The sequence below is a fragment of the Zonotrichia albicollis genome, chromosome 5 (genome assembly GCF_047830755.1).
Source record: "Zonotrichia albicollis isolate bZonAlb1 chromosome 5, bZonAlb1.hap1, whole genome shotgun sequence".
Classification (NCBI taxonomy): Eukaryota; Metazoa; Chordata; class Aves; order Passeriformes; family Passerellidae; genus Zonotrichia; species Zonotrichia albicollis.
Window position 1 is genome coordinate 42,282,353 of NC_133823.1, and position 20,534 is coordinate 42,302,886.

General features: G+C 37.8%; 1 protein-coding gene across 6 annotated transcripts in view; it reads right to left on the reverse strand.

Annotated features, from left to right (window-relative positions):
* Positions 1 to 20,534, reverse strand: part of CRACD (capping protein inhibiting regulator of actin dynamics) — a 129,852-nt gene that overhangs the window by 61,790 nt on the left and 47,528 nt on the right. For all 6 annotated transcript variants that reach the window (XM_074541476.1, XM_074541475.1, XM_074541473.1 and 3 more), the window contains exon 2: positions 7,544 to 7,685. The gene's annotated coding sequence lies outside the window, so the exon portion shown is untranslated. The remainder of the gene's footprint in view (positions 1 to 7,543; positions 7,686 to 20,534) is intronic.

The window sequence follows — 20,534 nt, forward strand, 5'->3', positions numbered from 1 at the left end:
GTTAACTTCAGCTTCTGTAAATACTTCTCACACAGGTCAGGTTTCTTTACAGATTAAGAGGCATTTCAGTCTTCTAAGGAAATGTTTTATGCTTTTCAGCATTAAAGCTTCCATAAGAAAGTTCAGTATCTCTTCATTCGTACATATTCTTACAGTCCCTCTTGGACTGAATTTTAGGCTTATCCATTTACAACTTCATTTAAACATCATAAAGGCTACATGGATTTCCCTTTTGCATTTAATATGAATTACAAGTAACTCAGCTATTGAGGATGAGAATTGCCTTTCATTTTCAAGTGACAGTCTTTCAAAATGTATTTTCAGGCCTGTATACTCTAAAGTAGTTGGGCCAGTTCCCTTGGAAAAGTCCAAGTATCTATGAGGGCAGCCTATTTAATAATTTCAGCAGAAGTAAAATATGTAGTTGGTATTATTTTCATTAACAATTTCTGAAATGAAGACACCGAAACCACAGGTGAATAATTCAGTTTAATTTGCCTTCAAGCAACTTCCTGAACTGAAATCTAAAAGAGTTATTTTGTTCATGATCTAGTTTTCCATAATTCCTTCCTATATTTTTATCACTGGAGATTTCCTTATTGCAGCTTTGTTTTTACACCTTAGCAAAGGAATTCCAATAAGTTTGGGAATAGAAAAGATTACATATTGAATCCTTAAAGATAGTTTTGTCTTTCAGTTCTAAACTTTAATTTTTGAAGAGAGACTACAAAAGAATGAAATGAGTAGGGTTGTTTAGGAGTCTATGAGTGTTTTCTATGACAAAATTTTGCCAGAGAAAGTTTCAATTCAGTATCAGGAAAAGTTTCTAAACAGAGTTTAATTAACAATTGGACACATCCATGAAATGCAGGTACATTCACCTTAACAAGGTACCCAGAAATCCAATGAAATTACCAGTTCTACACTTAAAAGAGGAAGACAAGATAAGCTGAATACTGTATTGCTTCCTAGAGACAGTTTCTAGGACTCTCTTGTTCAAATACTAGAATTAAGTTGATCATTGCTGCAGCTTGAAATAGTGGGAAAGAAAACAAAAAAAGATAAGGAAAGTAAGAAAGAAAACACTAAATCTGTTCCTGCTGCAAAACCCCATTTCTTAGAATTCCTATACAAATACTTGGGTCTTGCTATCCCAAGAGTTCAGATATGCTCCAGATCATGTAAGACACTGGGTGACCCACCTGCAGTGAGAAAGAACTGCAAGACCAGCCTGGTCAGATCTACATTGTTTAGACACAAGCAGATTCAGACATAAGCAGATCCCTTACAGTAATTTATGAGGAAGGAAGAGATTTCCTCTGTAAATAAACTGAAAATGTGTTCTGTCTCTTTAATTTACAATTAAAAACCCAATGTATTTTTACAGTACCTGAATTATCAGTACCCAGTACCCCAGACTGAACATTTTGGTTAGTATTACTTTCAGCTGCAGCCATGTTTTTTTGTGGGTATCTTTGGTTTGAGTTTGGTTTTTGGTTTTTTGTTTGTTTGTTTGTGGTTTTTTTCCAAATGTGACTGAAACAAGAAGTATAGCACAACACATTTATATCACCACTGAGATTTTGAAATCAAACACAAGGTAAATTCTCTCTTATCTTCAAATCATGCACCATGCACTAAAGTGTCTTACATTTTAGGCTGATTTGGAACAATGCAGTAGCAGCATTGTAAGTGTACAACAGTCACTACATTACATTAGAAGTCTTGAACATGTGAAAATTATAGCTGCACTTCATAACAAGGACCTGTAAGTCAAGACTCCCAGGAACTGCTGAACTCTGTAATAAGAAAGTCACATTGTACAGGACATGTTTTTCTTCTTACTGTCTGCATCCCTTCCTCTGTTCACTAATGGAAACTAATAATGTTAAATGTTTATTTAATAAACACTTTAATTATAAATAGCATTTCTATTTAACACAATAAACAAATAGTGCCATACATGAACACTCTATTGGATAGCTTAATAGTATTGAACAGTATTATAGTATAAGCACTGTATTAGCCACCTGAATGTTGCAGAAGCACAAGGATTTGCAAGAGCTTATTTTCTTCAGACTACATTATCTAGTTGCATGTTTCCCATACTCTAAATTGCACCAAAGAGTAAACAACTACATTAATAGGCTCAATAAAATATACTTTTACTACCTATATTACATAGGAGCGTTATAATGTCACATTGTATCTTTTAGATCTGAAAATACTGCAGCCATTCCTAATTACAACATTTGTCTTTTGTAAAGCATAGTCAGATTAAAATAACAGTTTAAAAGTCCTTGAAGAGCTTTTCTAGGGAAATTTGCCTGTGGGTTATGTATCTTTTGTACTCTTGCTTCATCTACAGAACCAATCTTTGGTTTTGGGAAGAAGTCTCATTTTAGACAACAATATATGCAATATACAAACTACAAAAGACACAAGCCAGCAGTATGGGGTATTGTTTTAGCCTGGGCTTTATCAATAAAATCAATCATCTCAGTGGGAACTACCCAACAATGACAGGAGAGTTCAGCTCCCACTTGACCTAAGGATAAAGACAATGGAGCTGAAGAAGCACCTTGTCTTGGAGACACCTCTGTCTACTCTCAGTTCACAATGTTACAGATCTCCAAGAAGCTTTTCAAAAGCTGCCTAAGCCTTTGAGCTGCATTTCAGCTGAGAGATTCATTTGGATGTAGTGGAGGAAGGTCACAGGGAAATTTTGAGTCCTTGAATACAGACCAGATAGTCAGACCACTGCCATAGCAGCATTTAACACGATATTTCATAATTAGCTCTGATAAATACTTGGGTTTCTTTTCTCTTTAGAATTTCCTGAAGAACTTTACTTCGCTCCATCCTAGTCAGCCACTGAAACCCATAGCTATAGTGAGCTTTCAGCTCAAGAAAGCACTAAATAACATTAAAATTAAACAGGTGAGTGTCTTTTCCTGACTTTCTAAGATTATTTAACCACTGTCAGATGCCTGAGGCAGAACATCACAAACACATATATCACATTAGCAAAGTCAAATCAGGATCTGTGTCAATTTTTCGTGTCCTAAGCTTATGAACCTGAATTCCTAAGTACTCTTAAGATGCAAATTTGAACTTTGAAACTGTAATGTAGGAGCACAAATGAAAAAAGTATTACCATAGGGAATCCTTTAATTGACCCAGTTCTAAAAGTAGTAGAGGAAGCATAAATCACCTTTTGCCCTCACATAATTTTTCCTACAGTACTCTTCATCAATATTCTCTCAGAATTCAGCATAGAAGAGATTAAAACAATGTAGTCTACACCTGAGTCAATTGTTGTCAGCAAGATCACAAAAATAACAACCAAAACAGAAACTAATCCTAATTTTGCAAACATGGTTCCAGGCCTTCTGAAAATACTGGCTTATCAAAAACATTGTAAAAAAGTCAAGAATCATCAAGTTTCACAGTTTGCACCCCATTTTAAAATATAAGCTGCTCTGGAGCATGGAAATCTTGCTTAGAACTAGTCAATCTAATTAGGAAAAAATAGTTTCAATTCCAATTATAACTTGCTGACCAAAAGAAAGAAACAGATTTATTTACAATCAAGCTATACTCTTGCAATCAAACCACTTCACAAGAATTAGCTCTGCCTTAGAACATACTATATTCATTTTCCTAAAGCTCTTATTCTGTATTATGCACAAAAATTCAAAAACATTTAGAGGCATTTAGAGGCTGGATAGAAATACTCCTCTGATTTTAACAGAAATATACCATCTATCTTTTCCAAAGGAAGGAAAAGCAGAAAAAACTATTGCAAAATTATCAAGACAAGTTCTTGCATACTGGACAGCTTCCTTGTGGAACAGAGCAGATGCAAAGGGTAACCAGTTCTGTTATATATTGGGAAGATAAAGGAACATGAAAAATGGCACATGATAACTTCTGTTATTTGTTGTTGTTTTATTTAGAGCTGTCATACCATTATTTCAAAAAGAGTTGATCAACTATAACTCTGCTCTTCAGCATTGGGGTATTGGCTTTCAGAGGAAATTTCTGCAGAAGGAGCTTGAGCCTATTGCTTCACTCTCTCCAGGATCTCTGGAAGATCCCAACATTGTCAGGTGTAGCTTCCATACTGTAACAGATCTACTTACCTTCTTCTTGCCAGTAATAGTTAAAAAAGCCAAATGTCTCAACCTCCAAAACCTTATTCGTTGCCAGCTTGGTAAATATCAGGCATGGATCTCACATCTTTTATCCAGAGAAGGACCAGGTGCCTACACTCAGAAGCTGATAACCTCCAATGCCCTTTGTGATAGCCACAGAGAGAAATACACCCAACCAGCAGATTCCCCAAATGGTATATGAAACAATTATTGGATATTTACAGCATAGGTTTCAGATCATCAAAATCTTGAGCATTTTTACTGTAATTGTTGCCCTACAATTAGCAGATGGATGTAACTACCCCAGTTTTCAACTCCTGCTACAATGTCCTTCAGATGATATGATATGCTTAACTTCTAATTAATTACATAATAATATAATAAATAATAATATCATAATTTTAATACCATAAAATACTTTCCATGGATCTGTGAACATCATTTCAGATTGCTGCAACTGTCAGGCCATCATCTTGGTTGTCCTTCTCAGGTCATGGAGGCAACAAAGGCATTGATTCTTTCTATGTACAGTGCAGGGGACAGGTGTGGCTATGGCGAGCACAGGTGAGTTTTGTAGAAGAGTTTTCCACAGAGTGCAAGAATGAAGCCATCCTGCTGAGCTCCTCTACCCCAGGTCCCAGGCCTGCATGGCCAGAGGCACCAGATGAACAAACTATGGACTGAATGAGTAAATTTCTCAGGTGTGTGGGGTCACTCCCTTACTGGGCTGGAACAACGACATGACAGTGCTCTGCACAAAAACAAGCGAAGGCAGAGTTGCAGAAGAGCATGAAGTCCAAGTCCATTTACAGGGAGAGACTTCCTGGCTGGTTTTGTGATTTTAAATTTGAAAAGACAACCAGTTTGTTCAAATTAATATGTAGAGGGTTCACAAATCAAGGGACTTTTCCTGTTGAGGCTTATCACTAAAACTCATTGCAAGAATAACACAAGAGAAGTCTAAAAATCTAAAAAATGAATCATGAACAAATGCTACAACAACATTGACTAAACCAAGGTCTCTGTCTTCCTGGCAGGACCCCTTCTTCATTAAATAGGAAATAGATTCCTTACATAGCTAATTACTCAATAGTGACTCATTTCAGAAAATCTTTGTTATTTTTACTTCCTCTGAAGTGACTGAAAGGACACAACCAAATGTATCCATAGTCATTAGGTGTTATAAGAATGAAATGTGAATTGAGCAAACATAAAAAACAGGAGAACAAGAAATTGCAGAATAAAGGGGAAAAAACTTTGGATGATGCAAATGAAATTAAAAAAACTTTAATATCATATAAAAGAACAATATTTCCTGTTCTTCCACTTTTTTGAAGAATGAAAAAGAAGAAAAAAAAAATAAAAGCTTTAATGGACAATACCTTAAAGGAAATCTGAAGTCTCTGGAAAAGCTGGGTACGATCACCAGTAAATGTGACTCTGAAGCTATGAGCATTTTAGCTTAGAAAATGTGAAATGGTGGAATGAACTAGAAAAAAAATTGTCTGCATTAGGAAAAAACCAAAAATATTATACTTCAATAAATTTGTTCAAAACTTGACTAAAACTACATTCACAAATGATTTACAGAGAATCTCACGGATTAAGCAAAATCTCTACTAACTGCAATTACTGCAATTACTTTCTAAAAAAGGTTTGGACTTTTTCTGCAGTAAAAAGCAGAATATTCTAACAACAGGGTATGTGGGTGGTTACAAAAGAACACTGGGTACACTGTCAGAAAAAAAAAAGTAGCTTTAATCCTCTTGGAAGAAATATTGCATGCAAATTCTATACAGAAACATATCTGTATAGAATCTTGCATATTTTAGTTATGAAAATTGTATTAGTCAATCTACATGCTATTGTACCTGACCACCCTCACAGACTGTTCTTTGAACATCTGTCATTTAAGCCAATGGGTATTGTATCTTTCTGGGCAAAATATAAAACATGCTATTTGAAAAAGGCTGTATTTCTTGCAAAATTTAGGCCTATCCAAAGGAAACAGAAGGTAGTTCAGAATCTGTAATCCTTGCATAAAAATGGCATGGAAATATGAGGTTAGAGAGAGCAGGTAGGAAGCATCCTGTACTCAAAGAGCATTTTCCATTGGTGGTGGCACATTTCTTACCTTTCTGCTTTGAGGAAATAAGAACATGCCCTGCCTGTAGTACAATAACAGACCCCATCTCACAAACAGGTATGTCACAAACACATTTGTACCCTCAGCTGAGGCATAGAACATTTTTACGGTAGAAAAATGTCAACATTACTGTAACCATCTCAAGAACACAGAACCTTTGTTTCTCAGCAGCAAGCCAATGTATTTCAGCTGATCATTTCAGAAGAGTTGCCAAAGACACCTGCTTGTCATTCATTCTCTTTCCACATAAAACACCAGCTGAACAAACATTTTGGCAAGACAGTCACAAACCAGGACTTTTAGGTAACCAATAGTCTTTTGAATTTACCAGGTGATATGGATTAGACAGCACAGATTCTCTAAAATCACAACAGCTTCAAACAGAAGAATCATACTGCTTTGTACAAAAGCAAAGACAGCATTTCCATGTTTGATGGACTCCAAATCAAAATTTATAGATATGCCCTGTAGAGTAGGGCGTTCGCAAATGTGATGAACATAATTTGTCCTGGAACCACGTTACAGAATGGCTGCTATAGAAAGGAACTGTCTGAATTTCAACATTCTCTACAGAAAAAAAGAAATAAAAGGTTGGGGGAGTGTGCAAAGAAAATCTGAATGGAAAAAACCCTCCGTTGCTATCACTCCACTTTCAGAGGAAACATGCAGAGTACAGTATGGCTTAACTGTTTTCAGCTTCTTCCAATGCTTTTTAGAACTGCAGCATCTAAGGGAGTAGAGTTGCAAATATTTTATAAATAACCAGTCAATCCAAAACCCAGCAGAAAGGCAAAGAGTGCAGATTTGTTCTGACAGAAGCACAAATGGCAGAACTACTCCTTAGCACCAATTCCCAGCAGCAGCATTCTGCAAACACCCTGTGCATGTCCTGGCAAAGGGAGAGTTGCATGGTACACTGGAAGCTACGTAACACTTTTCATGGCTAAGAAAGACTTCTGTGCCTTACATGAAAGATTATATTTTCTGGTTTACATACTATTTTTTTTCCACAATACACACAAAAGCTACAAAACAAATAGTTTAAAGCTCAGGAACACATATGTTACATTCTCCCTTTTAAAACAAAAAGAATCCTTTTTTCTAAGTTAGAACATGCAGGTTAAATGAATATTTTAGGGTTCAGTTATTTAAGGTCAGTTAGTCTGCATTTAACGTAATGAATTGTTAAATGAAGGCACCCCTTCCATTGTTAAAGCATCAGCAGGAAAATCTTTCTTACCTTTTTTAAGGTGGGGTGTGGTATTTTCTACTTCCACGCAGTCTTGCAGTCTCTCTGAATGGGTGTTTTTCTTTAATACAAGTGATCAGAAGTCAGGATATGCTGTTAGGGACCAGTGGTTAACATTCTCCTCCCAGACTGCCTAGGTATAAATGGAAAAGAAAGAACTTTAGTTCAACTTTTCTAGGCAAACTTAAGAGTGATGTTTTTGCATTTTCACTCTTTTGAAGGGTGCTTATAAGCAGAGCAATTCCTGTCTGCTACATCTCTTGTAAATGGTTTGAGATGTCTGCAGTATAAAAAGAAAAAACAAAAGAGAAAGAAAGAAAAAAAAGATATTGCAGCCTGAGAAATTTTTCATTAGCTTTAGATTTCCGTCTGAAACTTTCATACAAAATGGTCTTTCTTTCCTCTAACTAGTGACATGGCAGCACGTTTTATTTTTCCTTCCAGCCACATCATGCAGTTCTAAATCAATTATATCTCAAGAAAAATATGTCACTGGTTTTACTGTAGTTTGGCTGAAATAAAAATGCCATAAATTACTCTCTTAAAATGAAAAAAATGATAACTTCTAAAAACTAAAATGTGAGCTTATAATGTCTTTGGTTTTTCTTCTACTAGAGCATGTAGAGGGGAAACCAAAGATATTAATGTAAGTTTTAACTATTTTTCTGGCAAAAAAATTAACTAAATGCCCTTTTTTTAAATTAAAAACATATCTACTGCAAAAAACCTCTAAGTAATCTATTTGAATACACTACAAAACAGAAAAAATTTAAACAGGTAAAAACAACCCTCAAAACTGAACAAAGCAGCTAGGTTTTTAACAGATTTTTTTCTTCTGGTTTCACTAGTTTCCAGTTTTACTTTGAAAACTTTAACTGTAATTTTACCATTTTGACCTTGTATTGTTCAAAAATTTCCTCCATTTTTTTTACTCTTTTCAGGGATGTCTATGCTTCCTTTTACATATAACTAGAAGGACCAGACAGGGAATTTGTAGCAACTATCCTATTCCTAGGCTCTATTAGTTATTAAATAGTATTTGCTATATTCATTCATCCTTAAATCCTTAGGCAGCCACAAATAAGAGTATTTTGTTGTGATAATGTAATTAGTGTATAGGGTAAATCACGCCCCATTTGACAAGACAAGGGTAAGTGTGTATTTGGTCCTTGGTAATCAAATCAAACTGCTTGCAAGCATTAAGTTTTTATTGCTGAAGTTCAAGGACCAAATGTTGGTGAGGGCTCTCAGGCTGCCAAGACAGATTATCTAGAATTGCACCTTTGCTAGCAAAGGTGCCTGAGCAAAGCAGTCTGTTTAAGCTGAGAAATGAGAAATTAGCACTTAGTTGACTCTACACCACTCATAATATTCAGAATGTCTTGAAGGTGTGAACAAGAGATGAAAAAGCAATATGAAAACATCCTGAGCTTGCCACACCAATTCTAAAAATAAAGAAATAAATAAAGGTACACCTAATGCATATGACAAAATTGGAAGAACTCAAACTGGTGCTTTTTTGTAACTGGGAACTTCAGATGTTAAAATCTCATATATGCACATCAACCTCTAATCTAATTTTCACACGCAGACTCAGCACTACCCTCTTTTTTCTGGGCACCAGATGAAGCATTGACAATAGGATGTGCAATGGTTTGAGCATGGACAGTTTGTGGCCTGCATCAGGTCAAGGTGGTTCTGGCAAAACAGGTAGGAATACATTTCTTTTGTCACCAGAAAGCATCCCCCAGTAATCACCTGCCAGTGCAAAGATCTCTGCTAGTTCACAGCTTTAAATCTTGCTTGCACCTGAAATGCCCGACACAGCCTCTCATGTCCCTGCCCTGCAGACATGGGGCTGCTAAAGCAGAGCAGAGAACATCTCTCAGGATGCTCATTTCATAGGTTTCCCTGCTCTTTCTGCACCTCAGTGACTTATGGCAGTGGCTATGGCATCACAGAAACCAGGAGTTCATGCACCTGCTATAGGGATCCTGCTGTAACTGAGAGACTTCAGGTTTGGTGCCTTTGCCTGCATCCCAAGGGAACCAGCAAATCTACCAGTTCATTACAGAGAGCCAGTTTTCATTCCTCTGGGTGAGGTTTGGAAGCATGGGAGCAACGGGACAACTTCTGAATTAGCTTATTGTTCTCAAAAAATCAGAATTCAAAGCACTTTGAACTCCTGGGTATAAAACAGACCTTCATTGTTCAAGGTGCAAGAAAAAGAAATTTAAAACACAGTCAGTGTAAATCACTAAACTCAAGATGCATACAAGGAGATGCCCTGGCACTAATCGACAAACAGAAAAGGTCTTCGTTCTATTTACTAACACTCTTTGGATTCCCAGGGGAAGATATGAAGACAGATGGACTGGGAAACATTTCAATGAAAAGGAAATTCCTGGAGACAGGCCAGCATGGAATATTTGGATCCTGAAAGATTATTTCAGGAAACTGTTCTATACTCTCCTTTTCCAACGCAGCCATAAATTCAAATGCAGCATTAGAAATACCTATTTCCAACACAGAAAGCTAAGCAAATGCACATTCTGCATACACTTAGGGAAAACTACTGTATCTCACAGTAATAAGTACCTGATAGAAGCAATGATGCCAGACCTATGCAATTCTGAGCAGAATAGAAATCAGGAAACAAAAAGTAGTCTCAGATTTTGTTTGAGAACACAGACCTCTCCATTGTGCGTTTTATCTTTTCACAATCTATACTTTACCTCAACACATAATAATAGTACAAAACTTTAGAACAGAGAAAGCCATTATAAAACAAGGCCCTAAAATACCTACTGTAAGGCTAGAGTTACAAGTGGTAAATTGATCACGTGGTCTATTTTCAGTGTCTCAGACAATAGCTGTTCTTGTACCTAGTCCACGTGGTTGCTATTTCACCACACAGCTCAAGACTAGTAGGCAATCAAGCATGGCAAACCATCAAATATTTGTCCACTAAAGGACCCCCTAGATCTTTTCTCTCTGCTTATTAAGTCCCCATTCTTCTAAAAACATGCTTCAGCTTCTCAGGATAACTGAGTAACAGTTCAAAAGGAAATATGTTCAGTGTATCACAGGTAAATAAAATCAACATTACTCATAGAACATTTTTTTAAATGCAAAGAAAGCCTGTGATTTAAAGAACAAAATTATTATCAGACAGAGAAAACCAACAGCAACTCCTGGAAAAGGCAAAAGAGTGTAGAGATACCTGCTTGTTAAAATACTGAAAACTATGACTCCGCGTTTCATATCATGAATAAGAAGAACCCTCTATGACTTAAATGGTTTCTTTAGAACACAGTAGATCACTCTGCACTAGAAACAGGGCTAGCACATTTTAAAATTTGATCCTCAAATTCATTTTAATAACACCTAAAATTAATGCATTTAGTACACAGTTAAAATATGTGGAATATCAGTCAAAACATACAGCTTGTGTTTTCCAGACTACTTACTGACAAAAGCTTACAGTGAGTAGTTAGCTATGAATCCTAAAACCATATGGTTTATGGTTTGGATCAGAAGGGACCTAAGATCATTGAGTTCCAACTCGATGCCATGGGCAGGGGCAGGGGCACCTTCCACTAGGCCAGGTGGCTGAGAGCCCCGTCCAACCTGGATGTGAACGCTCCCAGGGGTGGGGCATCCACAGCTTTTCTGGGCAGCTCCTTTCCACGCCTCACCTCCTTCACAGTGAAGGCTTTCTTTCCAGTATCCGATCTAAACCTCCCCTCTGTCATCTTAAAGCCATTCCCCCTTGTCCTGTCACTACATGCCCTTGTGAAAAGTCCCCCCCAGGTCTCTTGCAGGCCACCTTTAGGCACTGGAAGGTGCTCTAAAGTCTCCCTGGAGCCTTCTCTTTTCCAGGCTTAACAGCCCCAGCTCCCTCAGCCTGTCCTCATAGGAGAGGCTCTCTATGAAGTAGGAAAAGCAGTACAATTCAGTAAAACACTTCTTTTAGGAAAGAAGTTGGTGCTACAAGCTGTTTTACTAGCAAGTTATAGTATATTTTTGATACCAAGGTTTAGCTTTAAATTAAACCCAAAACCAAAAGAACACTGACACACTTCTTTGGTGGCCGCTAAAACCTTAATTTCTCTGTACCAGATACTGAACTTGTTCAGTGTTACACATGGAACAAATCCATTACTTTGGATTGCTGTCTTTGATAGTGCATCATTAGTATCCACAACTGCTCAAAGCTGAGAAAATAAACAAACTCCAGAGATCATATTAGATCAGATTAACACTATATCATGGTGCCAGACTTGGGTTTGACTCTCCAGCCCCTGCAGTAGCACAATTCCCAAACACACATGTGCATACACACACACAGCTTTAGAATGGCAGAGTAAGTTTATTACTTACATTATTACTTTCTCCCCAAAGTCAGAGGTTTGGACTGTTCAAAGGGAATGAATCCCCTCACTGCAAATACCACAACTCATTAAAGGAAAAAAAAAAAAGCCAGCAGTTATCATCTTGCCTGCACTTTATTAGGTTTCTGCAAGTTACACATTTCTTAACCAAAACATATATAGGAGTCAAAAGGGGCTACCAGGACATCATCAAATGTACCTTTCCTATCCAACCCTCCAAATACAGTAGCAAATTATGTTTTTACTCTATATGCAGACAAAAGTTCCCAAACATGGTGGGCAAAATTTGTGCTCACTTTTCAGCCAAAATTAAACTCACTAGTTTTTATGAGAGATAAGTAAGAAGCTAAACATTCAGAAAAAGTAATTAAAAGAACCACAAATAACAGAAAATATAAAAATAATGTTTAATAAATAATATCTCAAAAAGGAGCACATGAATTCTGGGATAAAAAGAGCTTTGGTAACTTAGCATACCTATTATGATTGATATGTATTGTGTCCTAGAACTCCAGGGTATCACAAAATGTCATTTAATTCATACAGCTGCTTGATGGAAAAACGAGCAGTAAAAATGTTCTGCTCACAGTTTTCAATAGAGGTAGGAGTGGCAGAGGTGGGAGTGGAGAATTCTCCCAAATCTCTTTACACCCTTATTTTCAGCCATGCATTGCAAGGAATCCTCTTCTGAGCTGCAAACCAGGAAAGAAAATAAAGAAGGAAAAAAAATGACCAAAAACTTCTGAAAAAGGTCTGAGCTGACTATCAGCAGTGTTCTGCAAGCCTGTATGTCTGAGCAATACACACAAGGGCAACAAGGTAGAATGATGTGAAGGCTGCAAGGAAGACCTTGCTCTGCTCAGTGATATCCAGTGACAGCACAAGGGGCAATGAGCAGAAACCGAAACACAGGAGGTCCCTCTGAGCATCAGGAAACACTTTTTAACTGTCAGAGCAACTAAACACTGACACAAGGTGCCCAGAGAGGTTGTGCAATCTCCATCCTTTGGAGATACCCAAAGCCCAAAGGCACAGAGTCCTGGACAACAAGCTCTAGCTGAGCCTGCTTGAGCAGGTTGGACCAGATGGCTTCCAGAGGTGCCTCTCAAACTCTGACAGTCTGTGATTCTGTGAAAATGGAAGGGAAGGAACCAGGAAAGTAATTCCCATGATTAGGAAACAAATAATTGAAAATTTTCCTTTTTTTTTTTTTTTTTTTCAAGTACAACCCTATTTATCACAAGCCAAACAACAACATAAGTAAATAGGATGAAACTGGATTAACAGACCTGCAGAACAATTGCTGTTGACATTGTAATTTCCCTGGGTCATGCTGACACCATTAAAAACTCATCTATCCTGTCAAGGTTATAGAGATAAAATCCAAATGTAAGCAAAAGACTGGGTAAAAAGGAAGCTTTGATCTCCCAAACTACAGGGTAGAAATAGTCTTGTTAGAAAAACCTGTCAGATCTTAATATGAAAAATGCAGATTTTGCAGGACTGACCACCCCCTCTGTGCCCTGTTCACCTCTGTGCTCCCTCTCTTCCCTCCAGCCCAGGCAGGGGCAGGGAAGGTTAATTATATTAGCACAGGTCAGCCTCAAAGCTGCATCAGAGACACTGGGAGACATCCAGACGGGTAAATGAGGCTGTTTGACCTGCATGATATCCCTGCTGATAAGGCATGGAAAAGGGGAAACTCTCTTGGGCTCAGGGGAGCTTCATGGCACTGCAGGAGGAGGGTGGGTGCATCTTTGCAATGACCAATGCACCACAGTCCTGCAGCACAGCCAGGGCACACTTTTACCTTCACTGACACTGAAAAAGAGCTGAACCAAATTTAAGCTTTGCCTGTGTTGTAGGGTGCTAGAGAGAACTTCTCTGTCAGACCATCCCATCCTGCTCTCTGATCATGCTTGGCTAACCTCAGCCTGTCCCTAGCCATAGGGACACAAGATCTTTCTTGTTCTGTTTCAGTTTCCAAGAAGTACCAAAACACTACCAGAGCTTGCACAAGTGGGAATCAAAGTGCACTTCATTGTGCGTCAGTTGTACTTAGACTGGCAGAATTTAGGTGTAAATTGCCAAGGAATCAATGGAAACCCAGGCTCTTCCTGTGCCTTTGTTTCTTTTCCACACACTTTATATGCAACACTGCATTAAGAAGACATAGTTTTTTATTTTTAAAAACAATAAACACAATAAATCATGTTCTTTTAAACAACATATGTTCTTTCTCAAGTACCACAAGCATCTTCAATTAAAAATGCTCCTAAAGCACTCTGAAAGACAAAATATCATCTATTACCATGTCTTTATTTCACTAGCAAGATCTATGGTTTTCCTTCTCTGTTTATTGTGCCAAGTATAACCTCTAATGCTTAGGGGGAAAAAACATTGCCTTTTTCTTTTCAGTACCTTAAATGATAATACAGGTCCACCAAACACTGCAAGACTAATTTATGATGGCAAAATCCTCCGGTTACTTTTTGTCCACTAAATGTGTAATTCAAAACACTGTTCTATGGTTATGTGTCATTCCTGACTATATAACCACACTATTTCCAGACATGGCTAGAAAAATTATTTGCAATATTATGTGACCAGCTTCCACTCCCATTACTTGATACAAATTGAATTCTGTGCTACAGACTGACTTAAATGAGGCTGTAAAATTGTTTGTGGAATAGGATCCTGCTGTACCATAGTAAAAGTTATTTAAAAAGTAAAAAAAAAAAAAAAAAGAACAGAAAAACTTCAGTCAAACGAACTCAAAAGAAAAAGGGAATGAAAAAGCCTAAGAAATGCCTGTTTGGGGAATGTCCTATCACAAAGTGCACAGGCAGCAAATGCCTCGTGGAGTAATGGTGCCTAACCCTACTGTGTACCCAAGAGCATAGAGAAAAGGAAATTTTATTTCAGGTCCTCAGTCTGTGGAGAAATCACTAACAGTTTGTTTCAGACACTCACTCATGCAGATATAAACTTGCCACTGCCTTGGAAGCTCTCTGAAGAAAGGCACTATATAATCATAAATCATTAATGAACAGAGTGACCTCATCTTTGGGTAACTAGAGAAGCTTGAACCCAACATTCTGTAGAGGTAAAAAGTCTTCTAGTCAGCAGTGCCACGCACCAGTGGGCAGTAAACACAAGAGTATCCATCCTGATGTCATTGCAGATTCCTCTTGACAGGCTTTGTGTGTTTGTCTCAACCACTACAGGTCATGGGTGGCAAAAAGCAGAAGCTTCTGAGGACAAATGAGGTCACAGTTCAATAATTAAGAGTGGGAACCCTGTCTGATCTCTTTGTTTCATCCAAGGCTTGCCTGAAGTGAAGCATTTAACAGATGTAAAAAACATCTTGCTAGCTTTAGGAAGACAGAAATAGTAATTGTATCTAAGCTGATAAATGATGCAAGGCTGTTAATGCAAACCACCAAGGTCCAACCTGTGGCATGCATCACCATCCTGGGGAAGATGGGGGTCAAACACAAACAGAAACTCTGCTCAGTAACACCCAGCTCTGCCAGCCCCACTGAGGGACAGACCCTATACCCCACACAATGCCAGGAGGAACTCAGCTTTTTGGGGCTCTGTCTCTTCAGCCCAGATCCCTCACCTTTCACTTATGGCTGCAGCTGCTCCCCAAACCATTCACATAGTAGGCACAGGAGGCAAAGGCTGCTGACAAAAGCCAGGGAAAAAGGGCAGCTGCTGGCATGAAGTCAGACAAGGAAAATGCCTCTTGCACATGGGTAGAGCTGCTGCTACATGAAATAAGGATCACAGATCCAAAGTAAAAGATCCAAGTCCTGTGAGTTCAAGGGTATGGCATTTGACAGAGACTTTTGCAGTGCCTAGAACAAAAAATTCGGTTACTCCAAATTTTTTCCAGTAACCACAGGTGTACTCTAATGTCCTCGAGAGGACAGCACTCCTTTAAAGAGAATCTAAATGAGACAGGACGTGGTGACTGCAAGATGTCCCAATGAGGGTGTAAACATCATCTCTGAGGGAAAGAAATCCAAAGGGAAAGATTTTTGTGGGGGGGAAAGGTGAGGGGTTTTTGGCAGAGCAGAAGAGATGTTGTGACTAGAAAAGTTAGCCAAATGAAACCATGCTGAACAATTCTTTGGGGCTAGCAGCTCTGTGAGTGATCCGCTGCACTTTTAACTCTGTGTAGAGAGAAATTACAGAGGGAGCATTGCACTGGCATCTTCATCATGCTAACAAAGCAAAAGAACTCAGCTGAGTGTTGTTCCAGCTGCCTGCAATGATTTCACCTGACAAATGGCTCAAGCTGCCATTACTGTACACATAATAATTTGTTTTCCAGCTAGCTATACAAGCAACTGAAGTACTGTATTTTTCCAGCTTGTTCCAGCTAGACTGCCCTAATATGACAATTTGCCTCTGAAGCTGTGGTTGATGGTTACTGGCAGCCCAGTATCTCATCCTGACAAGGGTTTCAGTTCTTGTCACATAAAGTTCACATCTGCTTCTCTCATACTAATGTATCATTGCTTAGGCACTGAAGGGTCTGTGCTTCTCTCCTCTCTTGTAGTGCTGTTACCTGGAAATCAAGGATTGAGATTGCACAGACACTTGGCCCCCTATCCCTGCAAGAAATCTATATGCAAAAAGCTACGTTGTCTAGATGAGATTAATATCACTTAGTGATAAATCAATAGTTCCATTCCTGAAGAGTTTGTAACCTTCTGTATTTTCTCCCTCATATATAAAAAGAGAGAAGGTAGAAATTGAAGTGCTGAGGACCAATAGTTTCCCTAATTGTTTCTGGTTATCCTAAAGATATAAAATATGAGATGTACTAAATATCAAGAGATGGGAAGGGATAAGGAAAGGAAATAATTTGCTGTACTAAAGTCTGACAGTCTTCTATGAAATACAAGGATATATATTTTTTTCTTAGGACTTTCAATGTTTGTTGTGCTCCTTTAATAAAGCACTGCATGTAGTGAAAGAGAAATTGCATGGGTGTTTGTGAAAAAACAGTTCTGTAAAACTATGACAAAATCAAAAGACTCAAAGGAAGTAAAAAAATCACTTATACCATTACTCTTTAGTTTACTCTCTTCTTGAAATGACCCACACCAAGTACCATGGAACAATATTTCTTTCAATTCCATGACACTTCCATGAATAAAATATATAACTTTTTCAGAAAGCACATTAATATCTCTCCACTTGACACTGAGAACGGCCCCTTATCAGCAGCAAAGTTCCTAAACCTTTTACTACTGGTGATAAGCAAAACATAAAACTGTAAAACATACATGCATACAAAAATACATCTATTCACCCCCTCAGGCATATACACACAACCAGTCCTTGGGTTTTTACAATATATTCAAGAAAGCTTCAAACATCAAAGAATTTGTTACTTGCATTTCACAATGTAATCTTACCAAAATATAAGTAAAAAGCTCCCCAGCTTTAGTCAGCAGAATTAAATAAAACAGTTAATAGGGCAAGAGACCTTTTACACAGGTTAAAACTAATTAGTATCCATTCAAATATCAAATATTGACTCAAAAGGAATGACAGTTCTGCTTGAAATTTTCTCTTTTTTTCCCACATCACCTATTCAGGGGCATATCTTGGAACACACTTGAAAAAGGGCAGTTTAACATTTGTGGTTTTGTTGAATTAAACAACAGAATAAATAAGAAATCATTTTAAAAGCTTCTTCCTCCTCCCCAAGCTGTAAGGCCTTCCTGCTACATCTTTTTTAATCTCAAGAAAATGCATGTAGAATTTTATATAGTTATTCCAAAAGTTATCTTTTGGTAATTGTAGTGGGCTACAATTTCAGTTCTAGAAAAGATGAATGTGTGCTGCTTATTATTCTGTGTCACGCTGTTCCTTCACTTAAATTGTTCTGTCTCCCAGCAAAGTGAAGCAAGATATGAATATCTTTACTCTGTTTATTTTCAAATTGGAAAATACATTTTTTGCAGAAGCTATTCTTGTAAAAAGAAATATACATTAGATGCAAAGGACATTTTAAAAAGCAACCAGTTGTAAAATGAGTTCTTTAATATGAACTTATTAATAGGATTTATACCACAGCATTTAAAGGATTCTAACTGGATGCTTTTTCTAATCAGAAATTATCCCCATATTATAAAAAATTATCAGTAAAATCTCCTGGACTAAGTTTGCTGTGAACACCACACATCCTATCAAGTCAGTGATATTTTAAAGCAGTTCAGGTCTCCCTTTCCAGGTATGGCTAGTTGTGCCATCAGCACCTCCAGCGTGACAGACAGAAAATGTATTAAGTGAATGAGAGATAGCTGTGAAAGCACAGCACAACAACAGCAGTGAGCATTTATCTTTGTCTTTTGCAGTTTTGGGACACTGAATAAGGTTTCACTCCTGCAGATATTTTCACTTACGTGGAAACCTTCTCTCTCCATGTGAAGAGATGTATGGATTAGGAAGCTCTCCTATGCTTTTATTCTCTAGGCTGTTGTTGCTCTAATGATACGGTTTGCATACTCATCTGCATAAGCATTAAGTCTTTTTCTGAGTTTGAGAAGCATCCAACATGTCTTTGGAACTGTTATCCCAGCAGTAAGAAGTTGTCACAAGCCTATGGATCAATTTTATGTTTCTCATCCTTTTCATCAACATCCTTAAAAGGGCACCTCTACCAATGAGATGGTAGAAGGTAATTATGTCAACTGCCATTAGCAGAGACACTTAAATCTGCTCACTTTCTCTTGGTAAGAAGGTGTTGAAAGGAGGAAAATGGGCAGAAATTTGAAAGAAAACCCATTCAAGTAGCATGCCCTGAAGGGAGAGGAGAGGAGATGGGAAAAAAAGACTGCTGTGGTATTTCCATGGACATGTGTGGCCTACCAGGCATTTCCAGCAACACAACAAACCAAGACCACAGCTTCTCTGGAGGAACAGGTTCTCCTGGTAGAGCTCAGAGTACCTGGAAAAGCCCACCATCAGCTCAGTTGCAGGCTCCACCATTACATACCTGGGGCACATCCTGCAGAGCATGTGTGCAACAAATGCTTATTTCATTGTTATATCAGGATAATTTTTGTGCTATTAGTACCAAGACAAAAAAACTTGAGTGTTTTGAAATGTGTGTTTGATGTCTGTTTGTGTATGAGATGAGCCTGGGAAGAAGGGGCTGGGTTGGGATGTGGTATTTTCTCCCTCTGAACTGTCAAGAAGGAGAGAGTAGCTGGGTGGGCAGCTGCCCAAGGTCAACCCACCACTGTTTGTTATTGACAGACAAAAAGTTCTTCACCACCAAGGAATTATTCAAAATGTAGATTCACTTTTAGTTGTGCCCTTTTAAACCCAGATATCCCAATTCCCATTAGACTTTCAGTGCACTGACTTTGTATTTTTTTCTCTTAACTCTCCCCCTCTTCTGATAGCTAGGTAAGTATGGCCAAATGAAAGTGATATTGAGCACTAAAAATGGTTTGTTACAAACCATTTTTCCAGATGTTTAGAAGGTTTAGTGTTTGTGATAGTGGTATGTTGTGCCATCAGAAAATAAAAACTGTTTCAATTACTTCCTGCATGTTTTCACTTCAGTACTTCAGATATTGCCGAGTGACAAATAAATAATTACTCAATGATACCGGAATGACCACGATGCTCACTAGGAATTAAGAAATCCAGCTGATGCGAGCAGTTAGATTGGAGAGAACTTTATAGGAAGTACAAACAAGTGGGCTGGGAGGGAAAACTAAAGTGACCTGAGTGCCAGCTACAGAGGCTGCATGTATATACCAACAGCAGGGAACATGGGGACCTGCTATGGCAACAAAAGCAGGTGAGCAGATAGAACACCAGTGCTGATACCCCACTGCCAGCAGATGAATCATTTGGCTATAATTGGGAATGCTCTTTTCAACAGCTATTTTTAAATAAAATGTCTAAGAAGCTTTCACAAGATCTTTCATGCCCTATTTCAGTTTTCAAGAAGTACCAAAATACTACCAGAAATTTTGGTCCCAGAATATTGCTGCCAGGATCTCAGAATAGAAGGAAAATTTACATAAAAGCATGAAGTGAACATTTCCAGCTTGTTCCATCTTTGGTCTAGGTTCAAGGAGCCTAAATAACCAGTCTAGCATGCCTGCCTAAGGCAAATACAACTTCAAATCTTTGATAAGTCCATCTGCTCTTGATATTAAAAAAATTATTCCCTATGCTAGAAGGAGTGAATGTTGGGAAATACACAAAATGTTTCCAAAACATAGCTTGAAAGGTACAAAAGCTCATTTATTTGAAACAAAAAATGAACAAATCTGAAAAATTCTAAGCTTCACTAGCAACAGAGGCAGTTTAAAGAATAGATTTGATCACAATTAACAAAAATATGCTTTTTCCCCATCAGTGTGTCCATTTACCACTTAGAAGTAAAAGCCTAAGAATTAGTCTGCAGCTTGCTGTACAATAAACCAGATAATCCTGTTAGAAAAGGGAAATTTAAAAAAGAGGAAGGAAATAAAGCAGGAAAAAAGTAAAATTCTTTAGTTTACATAAAAAGCTTTATACATTCCTACTGACAAATTCTATAA